This window comes from Dipodomys merriami, unplaced genomic scaffold (genome assembly GCF_024711535.1).
Source record: "Dipodomys merriami isolate MVZ:Mamm:240054 unplaced genomic scaffold, mDipMer1.0.p SCAF_944, whole genome shotgun sequence".
NCBI classification, from domain to species: Eukaryota; Metazoa; Chordata; class Mammalia; order Rodentia; family Heteromyidae; genus Dipodomys; species Dipodomys merriami.
The window spans coordinates 58,560-79,666 of NW_027206562.1; the positions used below are offsets into that span (position 1 = coordinate 58,560).

The 21,107-nt window shown below is 38.8% G+C and overlaps 1 long non-coding RNA gene across 1 annotated transcript; it reads right to left on the reverse strand.

Annotated features, from left to right (window-relative positions):
- Positions 1–1,970: 1,970 nt before the first annotated feature.
- On the reverse strand, positions 1,971–5,216 carry LOC138821865 (uncharacterized). Its single transcript, XR_011370243.1, has 4 exons — positions 5,096–5,216; positions 4,439–4,724; positions 3,939–4,055; positions 1,971–3,272 (listed from the first exon to the last, which is right to left on the reverse strand). It is a non-coding gene; the product is annotated as an uncharacterized lncRNA (long non-coding RNA).
- Between the last annotated feature and the right edge of the window lie 15,891 nt (positions 5,217–21,107).

Below are 21,107 nucleotides of genomic sequence, written 5' to 3' on the forward strand. Positions count from 1 at the left end.
TTACAGGTTTACAAACTTTTTCCTGAGGAGATGAATTTCATGTAGCTGGTGTCAGCTCAAAAATTATTGCCAATTAGAATTTTTGGCACATACAAGGGTTGGGATTTAAACTATCCCCCACATTTTTATAACTTTAGCTTTTTACTACTGTCACCGGATGGCAAGTTCCTGTCCCTTACGAGGTAAATAGTCATGGATATTAGGCATGCTTACAAACTGTCTTCGCATGACCTCCTGGCTCTGATCAATTCTTGAAGGGCCATGCACAAATGACTCTAGGATCTGACATTTCTGCCATCCAAGCAGTGGCTTACTACCTCTGGATGCTCCACCATTGCTTTCGTTCCAGGAGTGTCTTCTCCACACTGGAAAAAATGCCTCATTGGCATTTCCCTTAGTTGGTCGCTGAACTTGAACTCAGGGCCTGAGTGCTGTCTCTCAGCTCTACAGCTCAAGGTTAGCACTCTGCCACTTTGAGTCCCAAAGCAACTCTGCTTGCTTGTTCAGCACTCTGCTGGATGATTAGAGGTGACAGTCTCACAGGGACCTTTTTCTTCCCTGTGCTGGCTTCGAACCAGTTTGCAGATCAATGAGTCTTATAGAAGGCCACTTTATTCCAATTAAAAGCAACAAGGTGGTCAACATAGAAGTAGCTTTTGAGCATGCTCTTACCTGGAACTTATAAAAGCCAAAATTACATCTAACAAACTTGTAAGAATCCTTTGTACTTTGCTCTGGGCTTGCTGGAAACTGTTTAAAAAAAAACCTATAAGAGCAAACTAGAATAGCAATTATTTTGGTAATCCTAATTTTTCCTTTGTGCACTTTGAGGCAAATATTAAGAACAATTTTACTCTTAAACTTTATATCCAAAAATCCATTCCTAATTTTTAAGCCTCCTATTAATCTCCTTTTTAATATTCTATACATTAGTTTTTAGTTGCATTTTAAAAAATCTCTTAAAATCTTGAGGCAAAGTGTCATTCATTGTCTCTTGGCTGCTTGTTTTAAAACAGATACACATTAAAACTTTTAAACTTAAATGTCAATTTTTCCTTAATGCAAGAATTACAATCACCATCACTGTACCAAGAAGCTAGACATAACACTCTTATGACTTTTAGAAACATATACTAGTTGTAGAACATCATTGAAAGCAAATCACATTATACAAATAAACTTTTTAACCCTCTTTTTAAGTCCAAGGGGCAGTTTTAGCAATACTAATCAGATCATCACATCACTCATTTTAACAATCATGTTTCCAGTGTCAATCTGTAGGGAAAAGGGACAGAACAAAGATGGGCCACTTGGCCCCTCCTATGGAATGGGCACGTACCTAAGCCAACTCTTTAGTGTTAGGTGAACTGCCTTTGTGCCAGCTTGCCCCCTTTCACCATGCATGGACTCCTCCCAGGGCCTGTCCCATTATCTGTGGACTTCCTCAGGGCCTGTCCCACCATACATGACCAGCTGAACTGTGCTTCTGCCTGTTCACTCCTCACCCCTAAAGACAGGTCTTCTGTTGGTTTCTAAGTTTTCCCTTTTCTTATCTCTTGGTTCTCGAATGAAATACACAGTTTTAGACAGACAGAACAGGTAACATCTTTGACAGTGTTAAACTAACCTTTACACTTAAATTTCTAATATTTATCCCCAAATTTTAGCCAAGGAACTAAATTCCAAACAGCCAATGTATTTGTGTTAAGCCAGATATCTTGATTACAGTATAAACAGCCTTATGCATTTTAAAATATTAGATTTTAAAATACCAGATTTCTAATTTTTTAATTTTTATTTATTTTTATTGTGAAAATACTGTACAGAGGGGTTACAATTAGATGGGCAAGATAATGAGTACATTTCTTATCAAGCATTGTAGCCTCCTCCTTTGTTTCCCCTTTCCATCCCTTCCCAGCCTCCCCCCACCCCCCCACCCAATCCTTCCCGCCCCTCCCCCCCTCAACAAAGTTGTAAAGTTGGTTTTCCACATGAAAACTTGTAATTTTCATTGTTGCAACGGGTCCACCTGTATCCTTATTTAAACGACTTGTTTTTCCCCTTCCCCTCCACAAATTATACCGACATCAAATACAGTGAAAGCAGGGGTTATACTGTGGGGGAGGGACATACAAAGCAACAAAGAAATAATCTTATAAATGCATTAGAAACAAATGCATGAAAGAAAAAAACACATTTGAATACATATCTTAGAGTTCATTTTCCTAACATCACCTGATCTGACCTTTTCTGCTTGACTCAGACATATACTAGATATTGCAAATAAGGGAAACCATGGGACCTATGTTTCTTTGGGCTTAGCTTACTTCACTTAATATAATTTTTTCCAAGTCTTTCAACTTCCTAACAAATGGGGCAATGTCATTCTTTCTGATGGAGTCATAGAATTCCATTGTGTATATATACCACATTTTCTTGACCCATTCATCTACTGAGGGGCATCTGGGTTGGTTCCATAACTTAGCTATAGTAAATAGTGCTCCAATAAACATAGTCGTGCTGGTGGTCTTGTTTGTGATCATTTCGGTAAATGCCCAAAAGTGTGATTGCTGGGTCATATGGGAGCTCTATGTGGAGTCTTTTGACGAACCTCCATACTACTTTCCAAAGTGGTTGAACAACTTTACATGACCACCAACAATGCAGTAAGGTTCCCTTCTGTCCACATCCCCTCCAGCATCTGTTGTTTTTAGAGTTCTTGATTTCAGCCATTCTAACTGGAGTGAGGTGGTATCTCAATGTTGTTTTGATTTGCATTTCTTTTATGGCTAGAGAGGTTGAGCATTTCTTCATGTGTTGATTGGCCATCCTTCTTTCCTCTTCAGAGAAGTTTCTCTTTAAGTCTTTAGCCCACTTAGTTATTGGGCAGTTGTTTCTTTGAGGATTTGTTGTCGAGGGATTTAATTTTTTGAGTTCTATGTATATATTACATATGAGACCCTTGTCCATTGTATGGCTAGTGAAGATCTCCCAATCCGTAGGCTTTCTATTGATCTTGCTAGCTATGTCCTTTGCCATGCAGAAGCTCTCTAACTTCATGCAATCTCATTTGTCCAACCTTTCTTTGATTTGTTGTGTTTCTGGGTCTCTATTAAAAAATTTTCAGCCTGTGCCAAGGAGACCTAGCATTTCTCCTATTGCATCCTGTAATGTTTTCAGAGTGTCTGCTTTGACTCGAGGTCTTTGATCCATTTGGAGTTGATTCTGGTGCAAGGTGATATGGCCCCCATAAACAGGCGGGAATTGCAATCCTAATATCAGATAAAATAGACTTCAAATTAAAATTCGTGAGAAGAGACAAAGAATGTCACTACATACTAATTGAGGGATCTCTCCTTCAGGAGGATATTACAATTCTAAATATCTATTCACCAAACAACGGAGCACCCAAATTTATCCAAGAAACACTACTTTCCTTCAAATCCTACATAGATCCAAAGACATTAATTGTTGGGGATTTTAACACACCACTTTCCCAACTAGATAGATCAACTCAGAAAAAACTCAACAAAGAAACCGCAGATCTAAACAACTGCAAAGATCAACTAGATTTAACAGACATCTGCCGAAAATTTCACCCAGCAGCATAAGAATATGTCGCGACCACCTCGACCAGCAAGGAAGACGCGACCCGGGATTCTTCTCAATGCAGTTTATTCAGGACCTTTTACAACATCTTCTCTCCTGCTTCTTCTGCCCGCTTCTTCCTGCTTCTCTGTCCCCCCCCCCCCCCCCGCCCCCGCGCTCTGGTTATAAGTCTCCTGGATGGCAAATCCTGAAGCACCACGTGGCATATACCGATAGGGTCGGAAACACGGAAGCAAACTAGGAGCCAAGTCATAGCCATATAAGGAGTTGTTTTTACAGAGAGCACTTGTCACCCGGAAGACAGAAGGCGGGAGCCAGCGCCATCTTACCAAGGAGCTACAATGTTGCTTTTGCGGCCACGCCTTACTGCCTGGCCGTCTTTGGTCGTGGCTCCCGCAGCTCTCCACAAGAATACACGTTTTTCTCAACAGCACATGGAACATTTTCTAAAATAGACCACATTTTAGGCCACAAAGCAAACTTGTCCAAATTCAGAAACCTTGCATTCTCTCTGACCACAAGGGAATAAAATTAGAACTCAACACCAGATTTTCTAATTTTTAAGTTAAAGAATCCTTAAAAAGCCGTTAAAAACAATGTGAAGATTCCTTAAAATTTTTGGTAATGTCCAAACCTCATAACCTTTTGAATTTTAAACTTAAACTCACCCATTGTTACAGCATGCTGACAACTCTTATCTTGAACATGTTCATAAACACATACAAAACACACAGATCTTAAAGCACACAAGAAATCAAAATCAGTTGTACGTACATTTTCTAAAGTTTTTTAAAAAATTTTAAGACAATATTTCTTTTAAACGAAGTACCTTTGTTGAGCTTCATTTTTCCAGGGCTTGCTTGTTTAGCAAGGTATTTCACTAATCAGTCTTTTGAATCCCTTCTGTTGGAGGAGGGCTGGGTGAGGGGGTCACCTGAAACTGAATGGGCCTGATTTTTACCCAATTTTGACAAAAGCACTTTACAAATTGTTAAGCTGTCTGGAGCAGCTGAAAGTCCAGACCAGGCTCACTGCTATCTACACCCTAACCTCTCCAGCAGCCTCCACCAGGAGAAGGTGCACCTGAGGCTTGTCCATGCCCCTCCTCTTGGCTGCTGTAACAAAAGAAGGGGGGAGGGAGACTTAGCAGGTCTGTGACCAAGCCCAGCCAGAGGCTGGGCCAAGGATTCACATTTAAAACTGGTACCAATTCTAAAACGGAACTAGACAAAACAACAACCAAAGGCTGAGTTGGGGACTAATGGGCCCCCAGAAATCTGTGCTGTTCTCAAGCTGAATCCAGAGTTTGCTGAGTGAGCCTGCCACTCTCACCCAGAACTTCCCTACCTCAGAAAACATAGAACAGAAAACACACCAAAGTAAACAAGACAGACAAGTGGCCACAAAGACGAAATCAGGTCTCAGTGAATGGGGCAACATCTCAACACCACTCACTTACCAGGGGACTCGGACCCCCTCTACTCACCTCGGGAGGATTTTTCTTTTAGATTCCTGCAAACATTGACCCAGGAGCCTTCCAAGACAGAGGAGAATTCCCAGTCCTCTTGGGGCAAGAGAAAGAAGTTCCTAGTGGCTGTCCCCTCAGACTGACAGGTTCTCCCCTGTACTCAGACCCCCTGGGCTAAGGCCCGAGGCTAAGATCTTGCTGGTGCCACTTGCAGGTGGTCAGTGGCAGTTTCATAAAAAAAGAAGGAGCTAGAGAGAAACAGATATTAAGGGGGTGTTAGCCAGTCTCCTCTGAGCCCTTGCATCAGGATGAATCTGGGAGGAGAAACATTCCAAGAATTCCAAAAGACACACAGACAAAACACTGAACCCTGAGTCAAGACATGTTCACAGCATGTGCATTGTAGACTGTCAGTCAGAAAGTGCTGGACTACAAATGGGCCCAAATGTCCACACTAGTGGACAGTCTACCCTGTACACTATCAGTCAGAAAGTGCCGGACCCCGCACTAGTGGATAGCCTACCCTGTAAACTATCAGTCAACAACAAATCCTCAAAGAAACAACTGCCCAATAAATAAGTGGGCGAAAGACTTAAAGAGAAGCTTCTCTGAAGAAGAAAGAAGGATGGCCAATAGACACATGAAGAAATGTTCAACATCCCTAGCCATAAAAGAAATGCAAATCAAAACAACATTGAGATATCACCTCACTCCAGTTAGAACAGCAAAAATCAAGAACTCTAATAACAACAGATGCTGGAGGGGATGTGGACAGAAAGGAACCTTACTTCATTGTTGGTGGGAATGTAAACTTGTTCAACCACTTTGGAAAGCAGTATGGAGGTTCCTCAAAAGACTTCACATAGATCTCCCCTATGATCCAGCAATCCCACTTTTGGGCATTTACCCAAATGTTTACAAACAAGACCACACTAAAGCTACCAGCACAACTATGTTTATTGCAGCATTATTTACCATAGCTAAGATATGGAACCAACCCAGATGCCCCTCAGTAGATGAATGGATCAAGAAAATGTGGTATATATACACAATGGAATTCTATGCCTCCATCAGAAAGAATGACATTTCCCCATTTGTTAGGAAATGGAAAGGTTTGGAAAAAATTATATTAAGTGAAGTAAGCCAGGCCCAAAGAAGCATAGGTCCCATGGTTTCCCTTATTTGCAATATCTAGTATAGGTATGAGTCAAGCAGAAAAGGTCAGATAATGTGATGTTAGGAAAATGAACCCTTAAATATGTATTTTAATGTTTTTGTTTCTTTCATGCATGTGTTTCTAATGCATTTATAAGATTATTTCTTTGTTGCTTTGTATGTCCCTCCCCCACAGTGTAACCCCCGCTTTCACTATATTTGATGTCAGTATAACATGTGGAGGAGATGGGGACAAACAAGTCGTTTAAGGATTCAGGTGGACCTGTTGCAACAATGAGAAGTACAAAATGTCATGTCAAAACCAGCTTTACAATGTCGGTGTGGGGGGGGGAGGGGGGTAAAATTGGGTGGGGGGAGGGGGGTAAAATTGGGTGGGGGGAAGGGGGAGGCGGGGAAGGGAAGTGAAGGGTAAACAAAGGAGGAGGCTGCAATGCTTGGTAAGAAATGTATGCATTATCCTGCCCATGTAATTGTAGCCCCTCTGTACAGTATGTTCTCAAATAAAATAAAATACAATTAAAAAAAAAAAAAAAAAGAAAGTGCCAGACTCAAGCTTCTGCACTAGTGGATAGTTTACCCCCCAGGAGATCTGAGGGACAACTCCCACCAGCCCCATTGGCTGTCTTATAGCACGTCCGCTAAGACCTCTTGCCAACCCCAATACAGAACCTGCAGGGAACTCAAATACCAGATGATTTCAGAATGGCAATGCCTCTACTTACTTGCCGGGCTTCTCATGACTCCTTGGTTAAGGCGTCTGGGTGGGCTTTGGGGGGATTCCCGGCCAATGCACCAAATGTAAAACTGAATTTGGAAATCCTTACCCAAAAGACCACCAGAGACCATCAACAATGTAAAAGCAAAGGAGTCTTTATTGCAAGCTGGAACTTGGTCCCCCCACAGCCCATGACGCTGAGAGGCCCCAAGACCAGGGTTATAGTACTTTTTATACAATTTTTAAGGAAGGCAGGGACTTTGTATACATCATAGCATCTTACAACAAATTATAACACATCGCAGGGAAACTCAATACAATTCTATAGTATGATTGGCGCACTACAAAGCAGAAACAGGTTGTTGGTTAGATCAGAGGGTTGAAGTACTTTAAACTGGTTGGCTTGCACCACAGGGAGTCTCAAGGACACACTTGCTAAACTGCAGGGTTCCTTTTTTAAACAAACACCACCTGTGGCCTGACTGCGGGGGTCACCATGCCCTCCAGCACCTGCCTGCCTGCGGTTTCCCCAAGGATAGTTTATGTTCCTAGTTGCCAAGGAATTGCTTCTTCTGTTCATTCCCAGGCCGGGCTCATGGTCAGCTGCATAACTCATACTTCAGAAGATGACATCTAGCTCAAGATGGAGTCACTCAGGCCTCAAGCTCCTCAACAGCCTCTTCAAAAAATTGTGCTGGTAGAATTGGCTGTACACAGAAAACTGTAGTTATATCCTTATATATCCCCCTGCACCAGAATCAATTCCAAATGGATCGAAGACCTCAATGTAAGTCCAGATTCCTTGAAAATGTTATAGGAAGGGTTAGGGGAAACACGAGGGCCCCTTGGCATAGGTCAAAACTTCCAAAGATCACGAAGCACAACAAATCAAAGTAAGTCTGGATAAATGGGATTACATCAAACCAAACCAATCAGTTGTCAGACTCAAAAGCCTTGGAGAAGAGATAGTGTAGCACAGATTTATTAAGGAGCAAATCTACAGATGAGAGCCTCAGCCAATGCTAAACACTTACTACCTTTTCTAACTAGGTTATTTATAGTAGATTTACATGTATATAAGAGTTTTCTGGTGGGGATTAGAAAGAAAACAACTAATGCTAAGACATAGATAGCATGTGAAATGAGTTTTAGCTGGAGAAAGGGAGGGATTAAGGCAGTTGGGTCTATAACTCAAAGTCTTGGCTTGGTGCCAGCTAAGAAGGGCATAAAGCAGGAGTGGTTATAAACAAAAGCACTGGTCTGAAGCCTCAAAATAAGGACCCTTGTCTATGTGAACCAAACAGTCTCTAACATGAGGTTTTATTTAAATTAACAAGTACAAGTTTAGATTTTTGCAGAGTGGGATGGTGTATAGTCACAGGCAATGTCTGCTATGTCAGGTAATGCAATCTACACTTTCACATGTTACCCAATAGCCAGGTTTCAACACAAATAGATACAATGAGATTGTACAAATGAGACTTTGATTTTTCCCTTTCATGAATCAAAATTCTGTCAAATGCTTTCTGTCCTCCAGATGTTAACACAACATTTCTCATTATCTTTTCTACTATTTTGTCTTCATTATTGATGTTCACAGTACTTTTTATTGTTGTCTTCTGTGTATATGCAATTTTTAGGGCTTGAACTCTATGTTTAATGGTCTCCATTGTATTTTTTGCTCATGGGTGATGACACTATTCCTTGAGCCACATCTTTACCTTCTCCTTCTTGCTGGATAATTGGAGATAAGTTTTCACATTTTTTTTGTATTTTTTATTTTTTTTATTGTGAAAATATTGTACAGAGGGGTTAAAATTACATGGGCAAGATAATGAGTGCGTTTATAATCAAGAACTCTAATGACAACAAATGCTGGAGGGGATGTGGACAGAAGAGAACTATACTGCATTGTTGGTGGGAGTGTAAACTTGTTCAACCACTTTGGAAAACAGTATGGAGGTTCCTCAAAAGACTCCACATAGAGCTCCCCTGTTTCCCAGCAATCCCACTTTTGGGCATTTACCGAAATGATCACAAACAAGACCACACTAAAGCTACCAGCACGACTATGCTTATTGCAGCATTATTCACCATAGCTAAGATATGGAACCAACCCAGATGCCCCTCAGTAGATGAATGGATCAAGAAAATTGGTATATATACACAATGGAATTCTATGCCTCCATCAGAAAGAATGACATTGCCCCATTTTTTAGGAAATAGAAAGACTTGGAAAAATTATATTAAGTGAAGTAAGCCAGGCCCAAAGAAGCATAGGTCCCATGGTTTCCCTTATTTGCAATATCTAGTATATGTCTGAGTCAAGTTTTCACATTTTTGTCTGTTTCGACTGACATTGAAACAAAATCTTCAGTTCTTAACCTCCTGAGTTTCTAGGATTCTACACATGAGCCTCTAACACCAAGCTTTGCTATACTGTTATTTTAATTATGTGGTAGAAGAAAGTGGAAGTATATTTGTGTTGTGTGCAATTTTCAAATACAAGTTTGAATCAACTGTTATCAATTTTAACTGTTAAATCAATGAATATTACACATTCCCACAGAAATATAATTGAAAAAAGGCATAATTGTTTTGATAAAACAAGTAATGGAACCATTTTTTTCACTTTACAATTCATGTTTTATATAACCTTAATTAGCGGACTTCCATGACTAAAAGTAAATATATTAATTGTATACCACAAGAAGCAAAGTGATTATAGTTAAGAATATATATTTCATCACAGCGAAAAGATAAGGGTTGAGCAGTCTCACTAAAAAGAAATGTTACACACAGAAACTAATCGATATGATATAGCTTGATAATTACACAAGATATAAATGAATGGGATTACCACACCATACCTCATAAATGTGCAAATGTAGGTAGGTGCCAGTGGTTCATATTTGTAATCCTAGCTAGTAAGGAGTCTGAGAGCTGAGAATCATGGTTCAAAGCCAGCCTACGCAGGAAAGTCCATGAGACTCTTATCTCCAATGAGCCACCAGAAAACTGGCAGTGGTTCAAATGGTAGAGCACTAGTCTTGAGGTGAAGAGCTGAAGGACAGCGTCCAGGCCCAGATTTCAAACCCCACAACTGACAAAAATAAACAAATATTTTGACATAAAATTTAAAATATATATGCTAAAACTTTTTAAATCCTCACTAGATATAATAGTTTATATAAATGTAAAGAACTGTTTCTGGTTTTAGTTGAACCATGCCGGTAAAAGCAAAATGTCTTCTGAGCTTTTCAGTCTTTCTTTTTTTTTTAATTGTGAGAATACCATACAGAGGAGTTACAATTACATGGGCAAGAAAACTGGTACATTTCTTTCTTTTTTTTTTTTTTTTTTTTGATCCGGTCATGGGGCCTGAACTCTGGGCCTGGGCGCTGTCCCTCAGCTCTTCAGCTCAAGGCTTGCGCTCTACCACCTGAGCCATAGCACCACTTCCGGCTTTTTTATTTTCTGCTTATGTGGTGCTGAGGAATCAAACCCAGGCCATCATGCATGCAAGGCAAGTGCTCTACCACTGAGCCACCTTCCCATCACAGGAGTACATTTCTTATCAATTTTTGTTGCCTCCTCTTTGTTTCCCCTCCAATCCCTTCCCATACTCCCCTTCCCCCCACCCGATCTACCCCCCACACCACACCAAAGTTGTAAAGTTCGTTTTTCGACATAACTACTTGTACATCTCATTATTGCAATGGGTCCACCTGTATCCCTAGTTAAACAATTTGTTTTTTCCCTTCCCTTCCACAAATACCAACATAAAATACAGTGAAAGCATGGGTTATACGGTGGGGAAGGGACATACAAAGCAACAAAGAAATAAACTTATAATATGTTAGAAACAATTGCATGAAAGGAAAAAAAACAAAAAAAACATTTGAATATTTATCTTGGGGTTCATTCCCCTAACATCATCTTATCTGACCTTTACTGCTTGACTCAGACATATACTAGTTATTGCAAATAAGGGAAACCATTGAAATAGCACAAAGACATCATTGGACATGAGATAACACGTGTTTCAGAGACAACTTAGTAAAGACAAAATATGGAATTTAAATGACTTATAAAAACATTATCCATGTACATATGGCCGTATAAGATGGTGTTAAGTGAAATGAACCCCAAGATAGGGACACAATTTATTGTTTCTTTTTTTTTGGGGGGGGTCCGGTCGTGGGGCTTGAACTCTGGGCCTGGGTGCTGTCCCTCAGCTCTTCAGCTCAAGGCTAGCGCTCTACCACTTGAGCCACAGTGCCACTTCCAGCTTTTTTCTTTTTGCTTATGTGGTGCTGAGGAATTGAACCCAGGGCCTCATGCATGCAAGGCAAGCTCTCTACCACTGAGCTACCTTCCCAGCCCCAACTTGTTTCTTTCTTGCTATTGTTTCCTACTCGTGCTGGATTTGAACTGCAACCCTCAGATCTCAGCCTCCTGAGTAGCTAGCATTATAAGTGTGAGCCACTGGCACATGGTTTAAGATCACATTTCTAACAGTGTACACTCAGGATCTGTAATGTGTATCTTCATCTATCTTTATATGAATCCTTGAGTTAAAAATATGGGCTAGAGCTTAGACTTCACACTCAAAAAATATTTCTAGTTTAAAAGTTGATACTCCTGGGGTGGGAAGGTGGCTCAGTGGTAGAGCACTTGCCTTGCATGCCTGAGGCCCTGGGTTCGATTCCTCAGCACCACATAAGCAAAAAGAAAAAAGCTGGCAGTGGTGCTGTGGCTCAAGTGGTAGAGTGCTAGCCTTGAGCTGAAGAGCTGAGGGACAGCGCCCAGGCCCAGAGTTCAGGCCCCATGACCGGATCCAAAAAAAAAAAAAAAGTTGACACTCCTGGAAAAATAAAACCTAAGAATATAAAGGAGTCTGGAAAGTTGAGTGTGCATCCAGCCTGGGAAGAACAGTCTCTGAGACACTATCTATAATTAACCAGCCAAAAACCTGGATTGGAAGGTTGCCTCAAGTGATGGAATACTAGTCATGAGCAAAATTGTTGAATAAGAGCTTGAGGATTTTGCATACATACATACAAACATACACATACATACAGAGACACTTCTATGTGCAAACACACATACACAAATGAAACAACTCTCAGAATGTGCAGAAAAGTTAGAAAACAATAGAAAATATGTCCTGAGTAAGACTAGATCAAATGATAATTTTTACTATGAGAAAGTCCTCAAGTGAACTTTCTTCAAAAATGTTTGAGTATATTACATAGGTAGGGACCAGAGATAGTAAGAAAGTCAAGTAATCATTATTAAAGGGATCAGATCCAATGAGGAATGAATCAGAGACCCCTGCAGGTGCATCTGAAAATGTTCATATACTGTGTCAAATATTAGAACATCTTTGAAAATAGTACATAAACAGTCTGAGCAGTCAGTCTAGTGAATAATATCATTGGAGAAGTTCAGAATTGCTAGTCTGTATCTAGATTAAATAAACCAACAAACTATGGCGGGGCAATGTGATACAAGCCTGGAATTCTAGCACTCAGACTAAGAGAGGAGATTAGAGAGTGTAATCACATAGTGATACCTTCCCTGGACCAGGTAGTATAATTTTGTCTCAATGAAACATACCAAATAACAAGAAAGGGATTCACAGTTAGAAGTTTGGGATAATTTTGTCATTATGTTTTGAGAAGTCGTTTCCTATTGAAATGTAAGTCATATATAATCTTCAGTTGTGTTTTTAATACTCTCTTCTTTACAGAATATTCCTAGATGTGAAATGGCTCATGATTTCCCAACCAAAAATTTGAAAAAGTAAGTATCATTCTGTTGGATTCCAAAGAAATCTTGAAGGCTTACAAAAGTTTAAACCTGGAGAAATAGCAAAGTTCATCTAATGTAAGACTTTGTAGACCTTGCTAAATTAGAATTTAGATTTAAAATAAATATTTTGGTTTTGTTTGTAATTTCATATTCTATAGGATACTACAAAATTCTTTTTAAGTAGAGGGTTTAATTGACAAATTCACAAATGATTCTGGCATTCTATTTGCCTAAAATATTCTTTCAAGCAAGGTATAATTAGAACTTAGTTAATACATAATTCCAGCAGTTCATGTATAAAATGATAACATGAATAATCTGGACAGAGTTGGATGATACCAATTTATAAATTTAGAAAAAGCAACTTTTTGAGGCTTTGGTGTAACATGGTGTGAAGAGAGCAAGTCTGTGACATCTTGGTTCTTCTATCTATTTGTAACACAGGAAGCAATTTCCTTAATTATGTGCCTCTGTATACAATGAGGAAAATGCTAGGGTTGGGGTTTGTTTTTATTTTGTTTTTGTTTTTTGTTTTGTCCTAGGGCTTGAACTCTTGGCCTGGCCATTCTCTCTGAGCCTGTTTTTGCTCAAGGCTCATGCCCGACCACTTCAACCTCAGTGTCACTTGTGTCTGGCTTTTCTTGAGCAGTTTATTGGAGAAAAGAATCTAAGGAAACTTCCTGCCTGGGTGGGCTTTGAACCATAATCTTCTGATCTTAGTCTCTGGAATATCTATAATAGATTCAAAATAAATATAAATATTTGCAAGTGTTCTGATTTCAAGAATACTACTGGGGGGGAAATGTTGCAGCAAAGTTTAGTGTAGTGTTCTTTCCACAAGAGGAAGGGCATCACATTAGCAGAAGTGTAGTATTTTTTCACAATAATGATAAGCTAGTCATATTGTAAGTTTAGGGAATATTAACGTGCACATTACAAGTTGGAAACTGTTGGGTTAGGATAACTTTATGACATAAAAGTGTGGGATTGTTGGTCATAGAAATAATAGCTTACTCTGATGAACAAATGTTTACTCTTGAGGAATTAATTATTACAGATATTTTATAGTTTTATCCTCTACCAGAATGTGGCTATTTTTTCTGTTGACTTCTCAATATGTACCACCGCATTGGAATTTGCATCTATTGCAGAATTAAGTAACATGCAAACAGGTACTGTTTTGAATGTCTCTGGTACAGAACGTTCAGAATTTGAAAATGAATAGTTAGTAGTCATAGGAATTTTGAAGAAAATATGTATTCTGTCCTCTTAATTATTCAGTTTTAAAAGTTAGCAGTTTCCATAGAATTAAACTTTTCTGTTTTACTATGGGACAATACTAAAATTATGTTTTTTTCAATATAATGGCAAGTATATTGTGAAAATATTGGATAACATTCAAGTTGATGACCCTCTGAAAAGAAGGGGTAATGAATTCAAATAGATGCCAAATAGTGTTCATTTTTTAAAAAGTTAATACACATAGAATAATTTTACTATACCAATACAGTGAAATTATATTTTATGTGCTTATTTTTTTATTTAATTTTATTGTCAAGGTGATGTATTGAAGGAATTGCAGTAACTGTAAGGTAGTGAATACATAACATGTCGAACTTTTTTACCTCCCCCCTCATTTTTCTCACACTTTTCCTTCACTCCAATACCCCTCACAAGTTGTAATGTAAATTTCCAACATATTGTCTTGTGAGTATTGCTATTGCTCTGGTTTGCCCTTTGTCTCATCATTTTGTTGTTCCTCTTCCCTTGACAAATTAAGATAAATGTATATACAATACACAGGGTCCTGAAATCAAATACAGCAGGGAATAAAACATAGGGGAAAAACACAAATGAAAAAAAGAAATCACATTGTACATTAAAAACAACAACCACAAAGAAAAACCTCTGTTTCCATATCTAGGAGTTCATTTTGCTCAGCATGATCTTATATGATCATATATACATAGCTATTGAGCCATTCTGCTCATCTGCTAGGACTATGTTAGACATTTCTTACTTATTGCATGAGGGAAACTATGAAATCTGTTTCTTTGTGTCTTGCTTATTTTACTTAGGATTTTTCCAAGTCTTTCCATTTTCTTATGAATTGGAAGCATAGAATTCCACCATATATATATTTATATGTATATATATATATGTGTGTGTGTATATATATATATATATATATATATATATATATATATATATATATACCACATTTTGCCGATTCATTCATCTACTGAGAGGCATATTGGTTTAAAACATGCTTGCATGTAAGTATCAATTAGGGTCATTCAAAAATGACAGATGCCACCAGACATACTAAAATCATGATTTCTAAGTAAGATAGGATTTTATGGTGGTACAAGTGTTGAGATATCTGGATGAGTCTAATCTTGCACTGAATTAGGCAGGAAGATATCCAATATCATATGGGATAAAAATGGTAGTGAGAAGATATTCCCTTGAGAAAGATATAGGAGGCTGCCAGAAGTATGAAGAAATTCAGATAATTTTGAAGGATTTAGAATTGCAAGCTCAAATATGTCTCTTTAAGTGGAAAGGCAAAAGAAGGGGAAGGAAATAAAATAACAGAAAGCAGATAATTGTCCCAACTTACAGTATAAAAAGACATAACCTATAACTTCCATGTTAAAGAAAGACCAATATAATACATCCCACTTAATTTAGATACATGCAAAATATTTACTTGGCTTTTCCCACTTTAATGCTCCAAAATAAATGAAGACTTATAAGAAAAGCTATGTGATTGTCATTACTTCAACCTGAACACTAATTGTGATGAGCCCTTTTTTCTCAGTATGCTCTTGGAAAATACTCCCTAAATTGATGATGTTGTGGCTGATTAGAGTCAGCGTAACGGGCTTCTGCTTGTATGATAGTCCCAGAATGTTTTAATGCAGTTTTTTCTCAAGGTATCCAACATATTGTCTGATGCTGTACTTTGAACACACCCTCACACCTAAGCACATTATTTGAAATTGTACCTCAGCATTTCTTTGGCACATTCTACTTTGTGCCTTTGTCTTTTTTGCATGTTCCTTTTGATGTCACAGTTGCTCTATTTCCATTTCATCTGTACAAACTGCTAAGAACATTGTTCATCTACTGTGAAGAGTCAGGGTCTATGTTGAGGGGACAGAATGATGCAGGCTCCAGCCTCGGGATTGTCTGAGGACTGTGTTTGGGATTAGGAAAGCTCTTGGAATGCCAGGCTAGAGAGGGAAAACGTTCTCTCTCCCTATCTCCAGACACATGTCACAGATTCCTGAGAGCTGAGGAAGTGGCTCTTCTGCTTGCTTAAGCATAGATGAACAGCTGGACAAGCATTTTCCTGAGATTGAAGAAGTGGTTTGAGCTTGCTCTAAAATAGTTTAGATAATAATATACCTAGACATTGTCTCATAGGTTAAGTAAAAATGTATCTGTGGAAATTTTTTGTGTGAATGTTTTCTAACCACATCTTGGCAAAGATTATGCTTGCTTGTCTTTAAATACCCACTAACAATAAACCACAGCATGCAGTGGCAATTGCTGTTTGCACGCTGCATCCCGTGTCCTGGTGATTTCATGACCCTTACCCAGGGACCCCGACGCACTAGACGTTGACGATTGGCGCCTGAACAGGGACCCTGCATTGTTGAATTCAGGAAGGGATATTCAGGTAAGTACTTTTAATTACAGGGTGATGGGACAAGTTAGGTCTACTCCGTACTTACATATGCTTAAACATTTACTTGCTGCTTATGGTGTAAATATTTCTTCTTCTGACATAGAAATGTGTATTAATGTAGTTAGGGAATGGAATCCAATGAAGGAACATTGTATGTTGATAATTGGAAACGAGTAAAAAATAATGTAGAAAGAGCTGTTTGAGAAGGGGAAAAGATTCCTATTAGATTTTGGTCCATTTGGGCTATTTTACATACCCTTTTTAAAGTCTTGAATGAGGAAAGATTAATAGCGGACTTAAAGAAAGAGGCCACTCCTTCTATTGTAGATTTACAATTGGACTCTGAGGTTAAGGACGCAATAGGTAAGGATGCATTGCAATTAACAGAGAAAAAACAAGAGGTAAAAAAGGCTTAAAAGGAACAAACTGAAAGTGTAATAAAATGTCTGAGCAAATGGAATTGATTTTATCAAAATTACAACATATGGAGTTGGAAATTAGCAGAGTGAAAGGAGAACCTGAGAAAGTGAAAGTAAAGCAGCCTTTGGCTCCTCCGCTGGCCGATGCAATCTTTACAGCGTCACTCCCTCACAAAACAGAGGGCTCAGACAGTGAGTTTGATGATGAAATGTTTATTTTTTCTTATCCTGTAATTCGACCACGCCCTATGAATGGTATAGCTCAACCAGCCAGATATAAAGGTGTTGCTGTTGATGATATTGGTAAACTCAAGAAGGCAGTGACGTTGTATGGTCAGCAGTCTCATTATGTTAAGGAATTGCTTAATGGGCTTGCTCAACATTACAATAATTTTGCTCCTGAGGATTGGAAGATGCTTTGTAGAGCCTTGTTTAAGGAACCTGAATACCTACGATGGCAAATGTGGTTTACTGAGTTATGTACAGAAAGGGCTAGACAAAATGCACAGAGCAGTAACCCACGCCTACAGGTCATAACCTTTCCCATGTTTTGTGGAACAGAACTATATGCAGATGCTCATATGCAAGTGAACTCTCCTGAAGAGATTCATGAGCAGTTAAGAGACATAGGTATTGAGGCATGGGAAAGGATTTGACCGGTAGGAGAGCATTATGGCTTTTGGACTAAAGTAATTCAAAAACCTAATGAACCCTATGTTAAATTTTTATCGCGATTGAAATTGACCTTGGAATGTACTGTTGTGGGAGAGGCTGCAAGTCAACAACTACTGCGCATGTTGGCTTATGAGAATGCTAATGAGGACTGTAGACGGGCCCTATTGCCTATTAAAGAATCTGGGGATGTGAATACATATTTGAGGTCCTGCAGAGATATTATATCTGAATCCAGGCGTATGCAGGTGTTTGCTGAAACTATGGCCACTACCTGGCATGCTTTGCAAACAAAACCCTCTAATCTAAAGTGTTTTGGATGTGGTCAAATAAAAAAAAGTTGTAAAAAAGCTACTGGAGTTAACAAGAGAAGACCAAAAATTTACCCTAAATGTTAAAAAGGGGAGCACTGGGCAAGGGAGTATAGATCAAAAATAAACAATAAAAAAAATTCCTATAAAAGATGCTTTCCCTTTATATTTAAAGATTTTGGATTAATGATAGCACCTGAAAAGACCCCAGACCCCAGAATATGTTCATCCATTGAGCTCTTTAAGAAAAACCACTGCCCCTTCCCCTACATAGCTAAGAGAGCAAAGCAGGACGCAGGCAAGTCATTAACCACTGAGTCACCGCCTGCAGACCCCAGCATGACTCTAACACATGCCCTAAAACCAGGCATTCCTGGAAAATAGCGACCCTCCCGTCCCTTCCTGTAAAACTTAGCCATAATGGCAGGGTAGGTCAGGAGGTAATAAATCACTTGTCAAAATTAGGGAACGAACAGTTTCGGTGCATGACGACCAGCACAGACTTGTCAGGGCAAGTACCGACACGTCAGCTTTCCCCCAACCCCACCTGCCCCATCTGGCCAGCTTAACCTGACCAATCCCCACCCTGAGCGTAATTTGAAATTAACCAATCAATACTCTGTAACCAAGCATCTCGCTTCTGTAACCTTGCTTCTGCTGTCCATAAAAAGAGGGTGCTTTCAAGCACTCGGCGCGCAAGTCTCCCGACAGACTTTGTCGCCCCGGGTACCCGTGTAACCGGTTCCCAGACACTTGACCCGAACCTTGTGGATCTCGTGGTTAAGTGCACCTGGGAGCCGAGGCATGCCCGAATAAACCTCGTGCTGTTTGCATCCGTACAAGTGGTCTTGTTGTTCCTTGGGGAAGGGTCTCTTTAGATCGAAGGACACCCCACGCCGGGGGTCTTTCACACCTAAAAAATACAAAAGGATACGGTGGTAAAATATTTAGGATATGTTGTTTCTAGACAAACAGTGACACCTCAAAAAATATCTTTATGACGTGATCAATTACACATGTTAAATAATTTTCAAAAGCTATTAGGAGATATTAATTGGATGCGACTGGCCTTAAAAATTTCTACTTATCAGTTACATAATTTGTTTTCTTTGTTACAAGGGGATCCTGATTTACATAGCAAAAAAACTTTAACTAAGGAAGCTAAAAAAAATTACAATTTATAGAACAGAGAATAAAAGAAATGTTTTTACATTGAGTAACGCTAAATCAACCCATAAATTTATATATTTTAGATACATGGAAATACCCAACAGGAATTTTAGGACAAAATGAGCTACCATTACAATGGATTTATACACAGCATAGATTTACAAAAAATAGTATGCCTGATAAACAACAGTTGGCAATTATTATTCAACAGGCCAGGCAACGGGTATTTACCCTATCAGGGTATGATTTAAAATTATTTTTCCTTTGCCAAAAGACCAAGTAGAATATTTGTTAAACATGTCTGAAATGCTACAAATAGCATTAGTAAATTTTACTGGACAATTTTCCTATCATTTCCCCAAGGGTAGATTGTGGGATTGCTTGCATAAACAACAATTTGTCATTAATGATATAATTACCAAGGCCCCTATTCCCACTGCTCTTACCATTTTTACAGATGGCTCCAAAACAAAAAGTGCTTATTGGACAAAAAATAAACATTGGGTACAAACAACTACTTTAACATCAGTTCAACAAAATGAACTTTTTGCTATTATTGAAGTGTTACAAGATTTTGTGGGAGATATTAATATTGTTACTGATTCTGCCTATGCTGTAGGAGTTGTGACTAATACAGTACTGCTGTTACTTATTCATCTAAACCCCAGCTAAACCAATTATTTAAACAATTACAAGCATTACTACAACAACGTAATGCCAAAGTGTTTGTAACTCACATTAGGGCTCACTCTTCATTACCTGGGTACCTTGTATATGGCAATAATCAGGTTGATAAATTAGTTTTGCTTCTGCTGAACAGGATCATGCTCATTTACATACAAATGCTGGCTATTTACATATGCATTATAAAATACCTTATTCTCAAGCTAAACAAATTATAAAAAGTTGTCCTATTTGCAGATCAATGCATTTAAGAGTTGTACCTGCTGGAGTAAATCCTCGAGGATTACAACCTAATGAGCTCTGGCAAATGGATATAACCCATGTGCAAGCCTTTGGCCATTTTTCCTTTGTACATGCTACAATAAATACTTATTCTAAATTTGTTTGGGCTTCTGCCCTTATGGGAGAAACTGTTAACCATGTAATAGAACACTTATTGGAAGCTTTTGCCATTATGGGAGTGCCTGCCAAAATAAAGACTGATAATGGACCAGCCTATAAAAGTATTAAATTTAAAAGATTTTGTGAACTTTATGATGTGGTACATATTACAGGAATAGAATATAACCCCCAAGGACAAGCCATTATTAAACGAGTTCATGGCACACTAAAACAACAAATTAAAAAATTAAAAAGGAGGAAAAGGTTGGATAAAGGTATGGATATTTTGTGGTTTTCCATGCAAAATCCTAAAACAATTTTACATCAAGCTCTTTTTGTTCTTAATTTTTTAAACTTACCACAAAGAGATATTTTAACTAGAGCTGAGGGCCATTTTGAACAAATATCAGAAAAACCTTATTTAAATGCTCCCATAAGGATTAAGATTACATTGAACACAAAATGACAACTAGGAACATTATTACATAAGGGGCGAGGATAGGGTTTTGTGTCTACACAGGATGGCAAACAATGCTGGCTTCCTGCAAGATGGATACAGACGTGGCCCAGTGAGGACAGCCCGGTATCCTGCAAGGAATCAGCCACTAGTTGAGAAAGAAGAAAGCCCTGCTGCCCACCTGGGGGCAGGTTAAAACGTTGACTGGAGAAGGACAAAAGATGTTACAGTTGACTGGAGAAGGACAAAAGATGTTACAACGCACTGGTAAATCTGTCACACTGGTAAACCTGTCACGGCTGAGAACTTGTTCCTGGCCATGTGTGCCCTGCTTACTGTAAACTCTGTCCATGCTAATGCTAAGGTAAGTTATTGGGCCTTTGTTCCTAACCCTCCTTTATTGGGACCTGTTGTTTGGGGAGACATGGAGATAACCGTCTATACTGTTCCTGCTATTTTATCTCCTCCTTGGAATATTTTGACATTTTATAATAAGGATGATGGTAGCTTTTTAAATTTTACTTACTATAC